This window comes from Marmota marmota, unplaced genomic scaffold (assembly GCF_001458135.2).
Source record: "Marmota marmota marmota unplaced genomic scaffold, marMar, whole genome shotgun sequence".
NCBI classification, from domain to species: Eukaryota; Metazoa; Chordata; class Mammalia; order Rodentia; family Sciuridae; genus Marmota; species Marmota marmota.
In genome coordinates, this window is record NW_026000026.1 from 48714670 (window position 1) to 48729207 (window position 14538).

At 33.5% G+C, this 14538-nt stretch overlaps 1 long non-coding RNA gene across 1 annotated transcript in view; it reads right to left on the minus strand.

Moving 5' to 3' along the window:
* LOC107140502 overlaps positions 1–9293 on the minus strand; it is a 38520-nt gene extending 29227 nt beyond the window's left edge. The window contains exon 1 of the long non-coding RNA XR_001503283.2: positions 9138–9293. This is a non-coding gene — a long non-coding RNA (uncharacterized LOC107140502). The remainder of the gene's footprint in view (positions 1–9137) is intronic.
* Positions 9294–14538: the final 5245 nt, after the last annotated feature.

Below are 14538 nucleotides of genomic sequence, written 5' to 3' on the forward strand. Positions count from 1 at the left end.
CCCCCCCCCAATTAAAGATCTGAATACCCTTGAATGTTCTTAGGCCACAGATGAAAGAAAACTGACCCAGATTGAGTCAGAAACTGAAAATGCCTATTAACTTATTCAACTGGAAGTTGATACTGGTTGCTATTTAAACCTGCTGCTTAAGTGTCAGTATACAGGCTAGATTCCTTATCACAGTTCAGGGGGCAGACATTTGGGACAAAATATTCTTATCCATTCTTTAGCTAATGTGGGCTTTACAATGTTTACAAACAGCTGTTACAATCACCCAAAGATCCAAAGAAAAATGTGACACATTCCAGAATCTGACAGTTAAAATGGAGCATTTGTTCAGAGAGCACCTTGTGGCTTGAGGTAATAAGACCCACGATGATAATGGCATTTGTCACATTCAAGCAGCTGTATTCATGAGAGTGGAAGTGGCTATGCTCTTACACACCCAGTTACTACTTTGAACCTAGGTCTATATTTTGGCTGCCTTGGCAACAGCACAGCAATAACAACTGGGGCCATAATGGCGATGTCAATCCAAGGACATTTTTGGATAAACAGGAGCCCTAACTTTCAACTGAAAGACTGAAAGAACGTAAAAAAATAAACTGAGAAGGTGGTGTCCTATAGTATTACTCATACACTGTGACTGTAGAATTTTTATTGCAAAAAAAAAAATTATAATTTTGCAAGCTCAACTATTCTCTGGTGCTGTTCTTTTGTGAAAAATCATTTCAGAAGATGGATGTCTGGGAACAGGGGGCTACCTTTTGTCTGAAATGAACTTCAAAGGATATTTTAATCACATTAATATGGTGTGTTTACATAATCATTAAAATGAAAGGAATTGTAAACAACAAGGGAAACATACAAAAGCCATTATTCAACTTTCCCTCTAATCTCTCTCTCTCTTCTGATATCTACTAGTAACTCACCTTTTGTTTACTAGTTAAATTGCACTTCCCTGTCCTCAGGCAATGAAACACATTTCATGTTCCTAATGACTTGCTTTGGTTAGTGAAATGTACAGAGAGGATACAGGTGTCACTTTAAGAAGGGATCTTCAAGAGAAAATTCACTTCTCTGTTCATTTCCATAGCTGAAGCCACCAACAATATTCCAGACAATGAAGTTTCATCAGCTTGCAGTGAAACAGAGTTCTCAAGTTCTACTGTGATGAACATGTAACACCAACAAGGGATGTGCTGTTGTTGTACTCATCTACTCCAATTTTGGTGACAACATCTCATTATAATCCAGCCTATTCTGATTACATTGTTAGTGTGATTTTTAGAAAATCAAAGAACGATTTTCTTTATCTTTTCTTAGATCTGATGTTAAAATGTAGATAATCTTTCAAATCTCAGAAAAGGGTAGATAGTTTCTGTCTGAGCTAGAGTTAGATAAAATGCCTATGGATTGATTTATGGTCAGATTATATGTTTTCCAGACAGAAACTCAAATTCATACTTTACCAGTCCAGATTAACTGTCTTATTGCCTGAACTAGCCAGAAAAACTGTTTCCACTTACTATCATGTAAACCAAACCAAAGTTTTATAAAACAGTTTTCACCAGGAGCCAGCTAAACCCTTGGCCTTTTCCTCTGTGTTAGCCGTTTTCTTTCACATACCTTCATATACCTTCCACTTACTGGCCTGAGGACACGAGAACGTGACTATTAGTACGTGATCTAAGAGATTCTGAGGAAGTATTTGTGCTTCTTTCTCCACAGTAATTTGGACTGCTTCTCCTGTATGGGAAAAGCAAAGTTATGTGTTGATCTCCTGGAATTTTTAGTGTAAGTGATAGTTCCCTCAAGAATATCTAAGCTCCAAAGAATATCTGGACCATTTGTAATACAGGTAAAGTGGAACACATGCCACTTCAAAGCAGGCTTCTGTGTTTCTCTGCTTAGTTCTGTGATCAAGGCAGGATCACGACTCTAGTGGTGATTCTGAGAACTTGGTGAAATGCACAAAAACATGGTGAATGTTTTTTGTGTGAGTAATAAAAAAAGTTCCTGGATTGGTTAGAAATTGAGCTATTCAATTTATAAATTATGACAAATGACAAAATTATATTTGCTCATACTTTGTCCAGATTTAACCACAATGAAATTCTACATTTATAGACTTATTTGGAATAAGACCACTATGACTTCCAGAAAAATCCAAATAGAGACAAAGCATGTTTTTATATTATTCATCAGAAGTAAATTCTTTTTTCTCAAATTACAAAAAGGATATTTAAAAATTTTATGAAGTTTTATGGTATGGTGTGATTTTTTTTTCCAGAAATGTATTCTCATTTAAAGAATATCACATTTTCTATTAAATAATGGCTTTACACTGGATTCAGTAATTGTTATCTTCATTCTCATTACATATATTAATACAGAGATTCCTATTAGAAAGTTAAAATTAAAAAAATGTTTAATCACACAAAAATGAAATAATTGACTAAAATAAGCTAATATCACATTTAAATACATGTAGTAATTTGAAAATTATTTTTAGTTTTCAAATTATTTATTAATTTATTGCCATAGATGACATAATTTCCTTAATTGAAAATAATATAAATTCATTTTCACTGTCAAATAATGACAGATATATTCAGTGTTATTTTGTTAAATAATAAAAATTTCCTTATTACTCAAATCCATGTACTTATAAATTTTATTTATAATCGTGTTAGAATTTTATGTGAACAGATTCATATTCCAAATTCATACTTTCTTCTGTGTGAGTCCATACCTTGGTATTGAATATACACAAATTGAGGGGAATTTTTAAAGAAAACAATAATTTTGATACCTTTGTAGAACTCATGATGGTTGCGTCTTTGAGCAGGGGATTTTTAAAAGAAAAACCCCCTTACCAGTGTTACCCACATGCACCTTTTAAACATGGAAATTATCTTCTCATTGTTCAGATTCTTAATTAAGATGTTGACTTCAATACTAAAAATATCTCAAACCATTTCTGATTGTTCCAGAAAGTTTCTGAGCACTCATTTCTTCTGGTGATTACATTGGTCATGTGCTTCTAGGGAGTCCTAGTGGAGGTAGGCAGAAGTGGGGGCTATACATTTTCTGAGCACCCACTCTGCCCCAAACATCTTTTGGCATTTTATATTAGTATCATGTTTAGTTTTCATTATCATCCAATAATAAAGCAGTTATTATCCCCTGATCAGAAAGGAGGCTGAGACTCTGAGAAGTGCGGATGTCATGAGGGTAACAAATGGAGTAAGAATTTATAGTGTAGATCTGTTTAGCTTTGATGCCTATTGTTACTCTGTTTTCCTATGTCATTTTCCAAAGGGTGAAATTGCTGCTTCACTGATTTACAGTCCAGTTCAGCAGGTTGTCTTCAAGTAGTTGGTCAATTGCTTTCTTTCTATGAAATTAAGAAAAAGATGTATGGTTCCAAATCTTCACCCACTCAAAATCATTAGAAATTTTTCATGATAAACTAAAAAGAATGAGAAAAGAAATAATAAGGAAAAAAAATCAATGAGAAAAATAATTACAAGAAATGCCCTATATGCTGGACAGCTGGTTTGGGCTTAAATCATAGGTAGGAAGGATTGAACTGATCCTCAAAAGCAAATGTGTGCATTTCCTGGTCTTTCTTCCCATATCCTTTTCTTTTCTTTTAAATGGTTTGATATATTAGAGATGAAGCAGGCCCTTGATCCTTACCCATTTATCTAGGTTTTGGGAAAAGTCTGAGTTAGAGCTGTAATTTATTCTCTCTTTTGGTTTGTCAGCCAAAATGAAACCATAAATGTATAGACATTTTATCTACTATCTGTGGAGTTCTGCTGCTTTGATCTTGCCTTCTTCTCACATAGGTCCTTGACCTGTCTCTAATTCCAGCCTTAAGGCTCTCAGAGAGCGCCATTCTTCTTTTTAAACTTATATAAAATCTGTGGTTATTTTTCCTCTTTTGTTTATACACAATGCCACAAATGTGGCATTCACATTTTCTAAGTTTTAAAGTAAGAACTTTCTATCATACTTTGTTCCTCTTTTTAAGATTTTTTGCAAAATTCTAATTGACAGATTGAACAACAAAAGAACCTACTGAACACCCACTAGACTTTTTTAAAGTGGGGAAAACATTCTATAAAAACCATTGAACAATGTAAGACACACACTGATGAACACTTGCTTCTTAATGAAATTTAGCACCACCTAAATTCAGTTCCTTCTTCTCCATCTCATCTCCTTCACCCACTCTACACACTAATGACAGAGTCCCTGCAAGTCCAGTTTACTAGCATATCCACCATGATATACATTTTGTGAAACTAGAAATCCTGGTTTGTGTTTCAGATAGGTGAGATGATAATTTCTCTAAAAGCCTGATTACCGTTTTGTTATACCAATGGGATAATGTAATTTTGGTGTCATAATTCAAGGTCCATTTTAAAAGATATTATTTTCTTTCTAAAATTTACTGAAATTCTTTATTATGGACATTTTAAAGAATATTTTTACCTTCTAGAAAGTTAACTATAGCTAACTAAAGGAAAGCCAAAAGCACACTAAGGAAATATTTATGAAGGTCTTATCTATTTATAATAAGAACTATAAGTAGGATTCTTTTCTTTTAACATAAGATACATGATAGGTAGTATTTAGCCATTATTAAAAAAAAAAAAAACTCAAGTCACAGAAGACATCAATTTGCAATATAGGTGGAAGCCTATATAGTGTAGGTATAGGAGTGAAGAGACATTTGCTTATAAATATATTTCTTAAGTTTCAAGGGAAAAAAATGCCTAATGATTTTTACATATGCAAGGTTTGGTTCATAAAGAGAATAGGGATATCTTATCTTCTATTCAGCTAACAGGTTTCAGCAGTTTTCTGAATACTTATGAGTAGCTCAGAAATTCATATAAGTTCATGTAATTCACACAGCATCTGTTGTGAAAAAATGAAGTGATAATTTACATCCAATTAAAATATTTTTCATTAGATAAAATGCTTTAATAAATCAACAAATTTATAAAAGAAAACAATATTCATTGGGAATAAAACAAGTTGATTTTCTATAGAGCATGCAAAAAATCAAAGACTGGTCAACTATAAAATGAGTCAACCTCTTTTATGTAAAATTTTAATCCTGTGACTTTAAAAAAAAATCTATGTGTCTTAACTATCTTAGAATTTATGTAAGTTATTTAAAAGCAATCTTCTCATTGGAAGCATTCTTATTAAACTGCTAAGAAAAAAAAAACGAAAAAAAAACAAAAAACCCATATCTCTTAAACCTCTTGTATCTGCTATAGAAGTAAAAATTTTAGGAGTTTCTTCATATACATTATCTATCACCTTTCTGTCTTTTAAATTCTTTCCTATTGTACTACATGAGAATATATGCAGCCATTTCTTATAAGGAAATTAAACATTTTTAATTTCTTTTTCTGATATAAGGATTCTTCACCTTTAAAAATAAGCTTATATCTAATTTGGTAGGCAATTATGCAAATGCATTCTGTAAGGGCAGATTCCAATGATAAAACATGAAATAAACTTAAGATAAGAGGGGGTGTCAAGAAAAGAGAAAGTTGGTGGGTCTTGTTATTTTTTTAATTTAAATATTTTTAGGCCTCTTCACCACTGCTGCTGGGTCATTTCTCTTCTCTGTACTAAAGAGCCTTTGTCAGTCTGGAGGAGGCAGCCATGTGTCCATGAATGCTTATTTGGTACGGTGAGGACAGATGGCCTGGAATTGCTGGAGAAGACCTTAAGATATATTTAAAAGAGGAAAGGAAAAAAAAAAAAAACAATAAAAGAGGAAATAAGTTAGAGAAGAGGCAAATGTGTGGCACATGCACATAAACACACACACAGGCACATGTCCCCACATGAAGACAGACTAAGAAACAGCAAATAGGACTTTATTTATATAGATTTTTCTTTTCTGGAGAAATCTTAGTTTTCATTATCATTGGTATGTTGTCTCATTCGCAGAAATCTGACAATCACAGTCAGTACTGTTCTGAGCTTAGTCTGTCCTGGTTGATGTGCAATTCACCTTTTGCTTATTAATAGCATCCAAACTTGAAATGTTAATTTTGAATTGTAAAAGCTCAAGGGCTTTACTTAAATCAAGTCGAATTAAATCGAAATCCCTTACACCCTGAGTCAATGTTTAAATATAATTTATTCATAATGAATTTACCTGTTTAGCATTTTATTTCTCTTTTATTTTTCTGTAATTTAAAGAAAAAATACACATTGTTATTTAATCCAAACATCTTGGAGGGGTATTTTTGTGTGTATTTGGGATGGGAGTGGTAGAAAGGGCAGAGAACAGATGACTATAGGAATTTCAGAGGATAATATTGTGTTTTCAGGTAGAAAGACTTTGTAAGATGTTTTAAGATGATAAAAAGTGAAAGATAGCAAATTTATCATGTTTTTTTTCTTTTCAAGTTATCATATTAATATTTCCTATTTTCTTAATATTTATTCTATTTTAACCATGCTCTAACTCTGCCAGGTAACTGAGGACTATTACTTCAATTGCCAGGTTTTCTTCTGCTCATAAAGCAAATATTAGATTCCAAATTTCTTCTTATTGGCTTCTGAGTTGTCATGGTTATCAAATGACACCTTCTTTAAATTATTTTTCATTTTAACTATTCCATGCTTTGTATAAACAGAGTGCCTAAAAATCGGGAGAGAGAAATTAAGTTTGGGTGTTACAAGTAGCAAAAGACGCAAAAATCACAAGAGTTAAGAAGGAAAGAAATAGTTTGTTAACCAGAAATTGAAATTAAAATTTTACCCAGAAGCTTTAAATGGCATTAAATGTAAGAATTCTAAAAATACCTGCTTTATATAATGGTTCCCTGAGTAAGCTCTTGGTAATGTGTTGTCGGCTAAGTAAGTCACTCTTGCATAGTGGTTAGAGCTCTATAGCAACCCCCCCCACACCCCCTCCACCAACACCATGAGACAGGCAGCAAGACTCTAAAGTAAATATAAGGGTATTTTGGGGGGGATACAATCACCTTTAAAAATAGAATGGCAAGAAGATTCATAAACAGAACATTTGCAAATGTACAATACTTTTGTCTTACAAAAACATCTGTTGCTCAGATGAGTATTTTGAACACCAAGAGCTTCAGATTGCCCCTAAGAAGGTGTGCTGGGTGGTGCTCTCTGTGGACTTGGCTCCAGGGAGGTCAGCCTGACTCCCAGCTTGTTGGCTCAGAAATTTCCCAGTGGTCAGCCTGTCTTGCCATAATCACATGCTGGCGCCCCAAGCCTGTTTCTTAACTGTACTTTGTACCTTTAATGAAAGCATCCCAAAATATCTCCAACCACTCAAATTCTAGGGCAGCTGTGACCTCAGACTGGACTGTTGGACATACGTTTGTTCAGACAGAATGTTTGATGAAAATCTCCCTGCCACACGGACTTAAATGTTCCCTCTCTGGTAGTTTTTGTCACTTCACAACTTATGATTACCTAAATGAATTCCAGAGTCATTGACATGCAGCTGATTAAAAAGGTGCAATGTAACACACAACAGCATAATTCCATGTAACTTATGGCCACTTACACTAGAGAAAAAAAAAAGGTAAAATAAGGAAAAAGAAATTATGAAAAACTTTTTTGTTTGTTTGTTTAAAACAATAAAAACAATAATAAAAGCAAGAAAAGGGAATGGGTGAAAATCAAAACAGATAATTCATTTGACTTTATCTGAAAAATGTAGTTTGCCATCCTATGCAAATAGAAAATAGCATTATAATTCTTTTTCAAATAGCATCCCTAGTACAATTTTTGTAGAAACTGCAACAAAGTGACTGTGGATGAACTCGTGCCACTGGATTCACTACAATCTTTTAGGTACATCATCAGAAGTGCTCAGGCCACTTTTCTACTTTTAAGCCACTTTTCATAAAAAGTTCAGCAGGGAGAGCAGGCAGGTGCAAAGGAACTGCACCTCAACTCAACAGGTGTTCCCTGGGTGCTTATTCTCATCAAGCCTAGTGTGATCAAATAAGGTAACCTTGTGGGATAGTCCACTATGGCTGACCAGGAAAACATAGTTTAATGACCTGTTAAAGAAATGAGCGAAGAATAGGACTCAAAGAAAAACCAAAGAGATCCATACTGTTACTTTGCCATTTAATATACATAGCTTTGAAGATTCATTTCAAAATAATGCTCCTAGATACACAACACAAGTCACACAACTTGATTTTTACATTAATGAGAAGATATGCTTGAACTAGCCTTATGGTATTAAACCTTTTATTTTCTTCAAGGAAAAATAATTACTTGTATAAAAGGGTAACAAAATATACTGACATGGTTTTGTTCAAATACAAAGCATGTCCATTTATGTGGATTTGCTCCCTAAAAGTATACTTTTAAAATGTGACTGAATAAGAAAGAAAACAATCTATTCTTATCTCAGATCTAAAAAGCTTTATTGCTTAAGCTACACTTGCTTTTAAATATCACAGTTAGTATGTTGTTTAGCAAGTAACTAACAAGACACTAATAAAGATTCCTGTCATGCTTTTAAGTACAGCTTGGCAAAACTAATTTCTCTATTACTTATGTGAAAATATATCAAAGACCCAAATTCTGATTTAGTGTTGCCATAATTAACCTGTTTCTTTATGATGAGATCCAAACCTCAAATCTATGCAACTCACTTTACTGAGAGTTTGTATGATTCCTAAATGTAAGAAAATGTTTATATGTAGCATGAAAAAAATATATAGAAAATGGTTATATTTATAGCAGATAGATAGATGTGTGTGTGTGTGTGTGTGTGTGTGTGTGTGTATAAAATGAAAGCCCAGTTCTTAAAACAAGAAAAAAAAAAAAGACAAATTCAATTTAACCTAGAACTCTCTGGGTCTCTGGCTACTGTCTTCCTGTTTTTCTTTCTCCACTTAGGGAGAGGAGAGTCAGACTTGCTAAGAATCACAAGCAATGTTGAAAACAAGTGAAAGTCAATTTACCTTGCTAATTTTTGACATACTGCTTTCTTTAACTGCAGAAGTCTTTTTTTTTCCTTTTTAGAATCAGTTAATTTTTTTTTTTTTTTGCAATCTATTTTTTCCCTGAGAAAGTAACCCCTTGTGTCCTACCTTAGGCTCCTCACTGAATGATCTCTTTTTCTTCTAATTATATTTCTTCACCTTGGGAGGGACTCACACTGCTTCAGGATAAGCAACCCAGCAGAGCCTAAGGTCAGGTGTGCCCTAGAATCTAACTCTAGAAATTACAATCATGGAATAAGAGCAGAAGAGGGAAAGCAGAAGCAGAATGGGGAATTTGTAACGATATTGAGGCTCATTCTAAGGAATAATTAACCAGAACGGCATCCTATGTTACATCATTTGGTTGAAATCTCAAAGGACAGACTGAGGAATTCAGCAAGCTGATCTTTATCTCCTTCCTAAAAGCCATGGGGTTAACAAATCAGTTGTACCCATAGTAAAGCCTTTGAGTTTTCTTTCCTAAGTATGTCTTGCTCTGGGGTCCAAAAAGAGAGTACTGCCCATGAACCTGCAGAATGGTGTGCCAATGAAATATTATAAAGATATTCAAGGTGAAAACACCTAAAAAAGGGGGGGGGGATAAAATTAAAATAATAGGTGGCTTTTATTCTCTTTTAAAAACTGGGGTTCAATGAACCAGCTAAAGAGGGTCAAAAAAAAAAAGAAATTTCTAAGGTAATTCTTGAAGTAAAAGGAAATTCTATTTGGGGAGAAACATGGGGACATTTGTGAAGCACAAACTCTCCAGGTAGAGGAATTGTAGGTAGAAAAGGGAGAAACATTAGCAGAGCTTTAAAATCAAATCTTCAGCTGGGCTTTTGTTTAACACATATGCAAATTTGTGCACTGCTTCATTTGAATATTTATTTACTGCATTTGTGAAGGAAATTGGGGGATTATAGCCTCTTCCCAGCTGTGTTTTAGTTAATGACTGGTCAGCCTATTAGCCTGCTCTACTAAACGGATTCTCTGCACAAGCAACACCTTTTTTTTTTTTTTTTTTTACTCTGACTAGAAATTCTTCGCATAAACAGTAGGGAAAAAGCAGAACAAATCTAGGAAGAGTTGCACACTAAAAATGAAATGTTCCCCCCAAGTCCTTAGAAATAAGCAAGAAATTTATTTCATGACAGTGACTTTTGCATTTTTATAATAAACAAAGGAAACCTTTGCCCTTTATTGTTGGGGGCGGGGAGGGAGTTAGCTAATCAAAATTTGTCAATATGGGAAAACTGATTCAGGATGCTGTTCTAAGTGGTGTGCTGTTTCTGTCACTGAACTTGTTCAGTCATTATCCCCTATAAACATAAACACATGCATCAATGAAAGTCTTTTAAATTACTTGGGCAATTATTAATATTTGACATATTCATTGGGTTCATGAATTTGCTATTTCCTCCTATCTTTTCACTGCCAAAGCACAGAAGGAGAAAGAATAAATAACATCTCTCTTGCAACCAAATCTGGTGTACAGTAATTGTTCAAACTAAATTATTTAGAGACATCAATGCTGATTTTGAGATTAAAGACATGTATGACAAGCTCATTTCCAAGGATCACTAGTGAGCAAACTTAAGTTCTAAAAACTCTAATGCAAAAACTTATCTCTAGCAGTGTATCATTTATTGATAGTTAAGAAAAGTAGCATCTATTATTTGGTAAGTATGTATGTTTCAATCAACAGGGGGGATTTATATTATTCTCAAAGAGTTTTTCTTCTTAATGCCTTTTGAATTTTATTTAATATAGATCCACCCTTCTAGGTGGGAACCTTTACTAATTCAAATAGTCAGAGTTAATCTATGCAAATAAACAAAATTTTTACCACTAAAGTTCTAAATTCTCCCTGGTTAGACCTGAGGGGGAAAAAAAAAACTGCACTTTGATTTTTTTTAATTAATAATCTTTGTAAAACAAATATAAACTTACTTTACATATCAAAATTATTAATTATGTAAGATAATTTACATAAACAAGTGCTTATTTTTGTATAAAGTATTTCTTCAAATAAAAAGGTAACAGCAGAGAACTGGAGAGCAAGTAAGATATGGAAAATTGTTATTGGAACAAAATGATCATTTCTCATGGTTGGGAAATTAAATATTATCTATTTGACTGACAACTCAAATATTTACAGAACAAAACTAATAAAGGGAAAACTGCTGTTGGACCACAAAATACATACAATAAGTAAGAGTATGTCAATGAAATAACGTTATAAAGATAAGTGTTCTACCCGAGAAATCAAATTTAGCTGCTTCTTTACTAAGATGTCATAAACCTGCCCATGATGCTTATAACTCTTCAAGAGACTATAAAGAAATTTCAGGTGTGCAGTTGGTGCCTCACTTCTTTGTTGAAGTGAGTGGTGTGCTCATCTCAATGGCATCATTTTCTGCCCCCTTCTAATAGGAGTTTCTAAACCATCTCATCAGCCCACCAGGCATATTTCTTGTTCACTCCTTCTGTGGGGCAGAAGCAGACAGATTGCTGGATCAGATAGTGCAATACGCTGTATACTGCATTTGAAATGTGCCTTTTTTAAAAAGCAGCAGATTTATTGATTTTCTTAAGTAGAAAATATGCACCCCGGACATTAGACAAACACAGACTAAACACAGACTGAGGAAAAGCTGATAATTTGATTAAACTGACTGAGCTTTTGTTGTCTGTTTGGGGAATTTCCAGTAATGTGCAAGTGCCAAGCGCCCCTCTTCTTCTGAATTTAACAAATCTAATCCCTAAGCACAATGAATTTTACAATTGTACCATATTTAGAGAATTGTTTTTCTTTAGAAAATTATTTTGATGGGCCCATATATAGCTGAAGTTGAAAGAAGGGTTGGGTGGAAATCATGCCTTGTTCAACAAAGGAGACTAGACTTAGAAAGGCTAAATATTGGCCAGGCAAAACACATTTGGTATTGATCTTATGACTGCTGATACATGCTTATTGTGGACAATAATAACATGACTTTTGTTAGTAGATATCAGTGATGTGCAATTTCATTTAGTCCCATCTTAGTAAAAGAATTCTCATGTCTAAGGAACTATTTTGTATCTATCCATCCATCATTTGCACAACTAAAAGTAAAACACTAGTATTTTTTTTTTTTTTTAGTTTTGTAGTATCTCAAATATTTGAATGTATACCTGAGGCATAATTTATTAAATGGTACTTTATACCATTTGGAGACTGAATTAAGTATGTAAGGTTTTTAATGCTTCTCCTCATAGTATCATTTCACATGTCTTAGGCAGTAGTTTGATTGTCTGGAAATGTCAAAAGGTTTAGGATTTAATTTACCTTTGTGGATGCCTGGAATTAAATTAGTGGCATCAAGTGTGTGTGTGGGTGTGAACTGACCAGGATGAAGGAATAATAGCTAAAAGTGTGTGAGGATTACTGAGTTTTATGAATTAGTTGAATGAGGCCTGTGAAATTTTATTGTGAACACCTCTGAACTGTCTTTTTATCTTTATCATTTATACCATGATATTCAGGAAAAGATTGAATTCCCTAATATTCTACAAAAACCATACTCTAAAATAAACATCTACAGTTTTTAAATCATAGAGAATTTTTGCTTTATTATTTTCTGGGTTTCCACTTGCTAGGTGTTTAATTATTCTTTCTGCATACTGTTCTACCTTCTATTAACTGTAATTTCACAAAAATGGTTTTTTTCTTTCTTTTCCAATTGTTCAATTCTCAAGCTCATATGTCTTATCATGATAATATTTCTCCTCCTTCCAATCTCTGCCCATTCCAGTTTATATCAAATATCTGTTTTAGAACGATTCATCCTATCTCATTTCACTAGTCAGATATTTGATCATAACTTTTCACAAATTCCTGTGCTTCAGTTTGAGAGTCTTTTCCTTTCCCTACACCACATATTTTTGCTAAACAAAAACTTAGACCTTCCAACTAGGTTATCATTATGGTGACTAGCTACTATCATAATCCAGAAATCACCAATTTCTAAACAATTGGTGATGGGACAACTAAACTAAAGTGTTATTGCTAAGATTATTTGAATCTTGCTTTTAGTTACTTACTCAAAATTAATTTTAATTATAGATTCTACTGTTCTTTTAAAATTTCCTTTGAAATGTGAGAAAATAATACTTATAAAAATCAAGGTAACACTGAAGTTTAAAATCATTTTGCCTTTATTGTATTAACATATGAGTTTATTTAATGACTGGTCTCAGTTGGCCTGAAGATGTTTAAACAAAGCCACATAGGACACAGCCATAAAGATAATTTACATCATACTCTTTCTAATTTTCCCCTTCATTTTTTCAAGTGCATGGCAAAGCTGATTTTTCAAGCATATGCCAAAGATAATTTCTACCAACTCTTTTTTACCCCACATGCTCTCATTAGGGAAAATAGCACATAAAGAAAAACAAACTGCTAATTTTTAGACAGAGGACATTTTATTAAATGTATGAGTCTTACCCTAATGACCTCCAATGGCAATTCAAATATATTTTATTTCACTCCATAATTTATAATTTTAATGCTCAGAAATTATATATATATGTGTATATATATATATATACACATATATATAACAGATTCTTTTCAGACTTCTAAGAATTCAATTATATGTAACCAAATTATAGCCCCTTTTAATTTGACACATACTTTCTTGTTCTTTCAATCTGCTCTTTTGAAAAGAATCTGTGAAGGGGAAAAAGCAGTTTTTACTAACTGCATCAAATATTACAACACTGGTGTGATGATTTCTCTCCGGAGAAGTCAGCCTATGAGGTTGTGTGACTAAAAGTCAGGAAGCCTACATTCACCTTGTGATTCTTCCTAGGGCTAATTATTCACTTTTTCTCAGCTTCTGTTTCCTCATCTGCAAAATAACAGAGTTGGGGAAAAAAAGGGCCTTCCAACTCAAGGTTCTCTACTTATTTTTCATGGATTTATATTTTTCTCTTTATACTTTTTGTTTGTCTCTCTGCTGTTTCAGACAATGATGAGACTCTCTAAACTAAATAGCTATGGCTGTCACTACCCTCTTGAATGCCTGGGTGTTAAGTCCAACTCCTATTACCCCACTCCAAGAAACCTAATTCAAATCAAGGAACTTTGTTGTGGGTGGTGTAGTTGAGAACTCTAGCCACACACAGGAAGCTTTACCAGAAGGTGTCAACTGAGAGGAAACAGACATGGAAATATCCTGTCAGCCTCACTGAAACCTGCTGCAGCCAACCGAGGCCTTTCATGGGATCCCCCAAGCATGGCCACCCATGGCTGCCATTGCGGCATCAAGCTTCTCTTTTCTCTTTCAAAAGATTATTAAATATAGGTTTTTGTGACATGTGTGTCCTTTGATGTATCTTCTGAATTCCTTCAAATAACTCCTTTTGTAAGGCCTTAGTGCATTTTTTTAACCAAGAACTTTTACAAAATTTTTTCTTCATAGCACTTGAAATTTCTTGGACTTTTGTGGAACTAAGGGAAAGA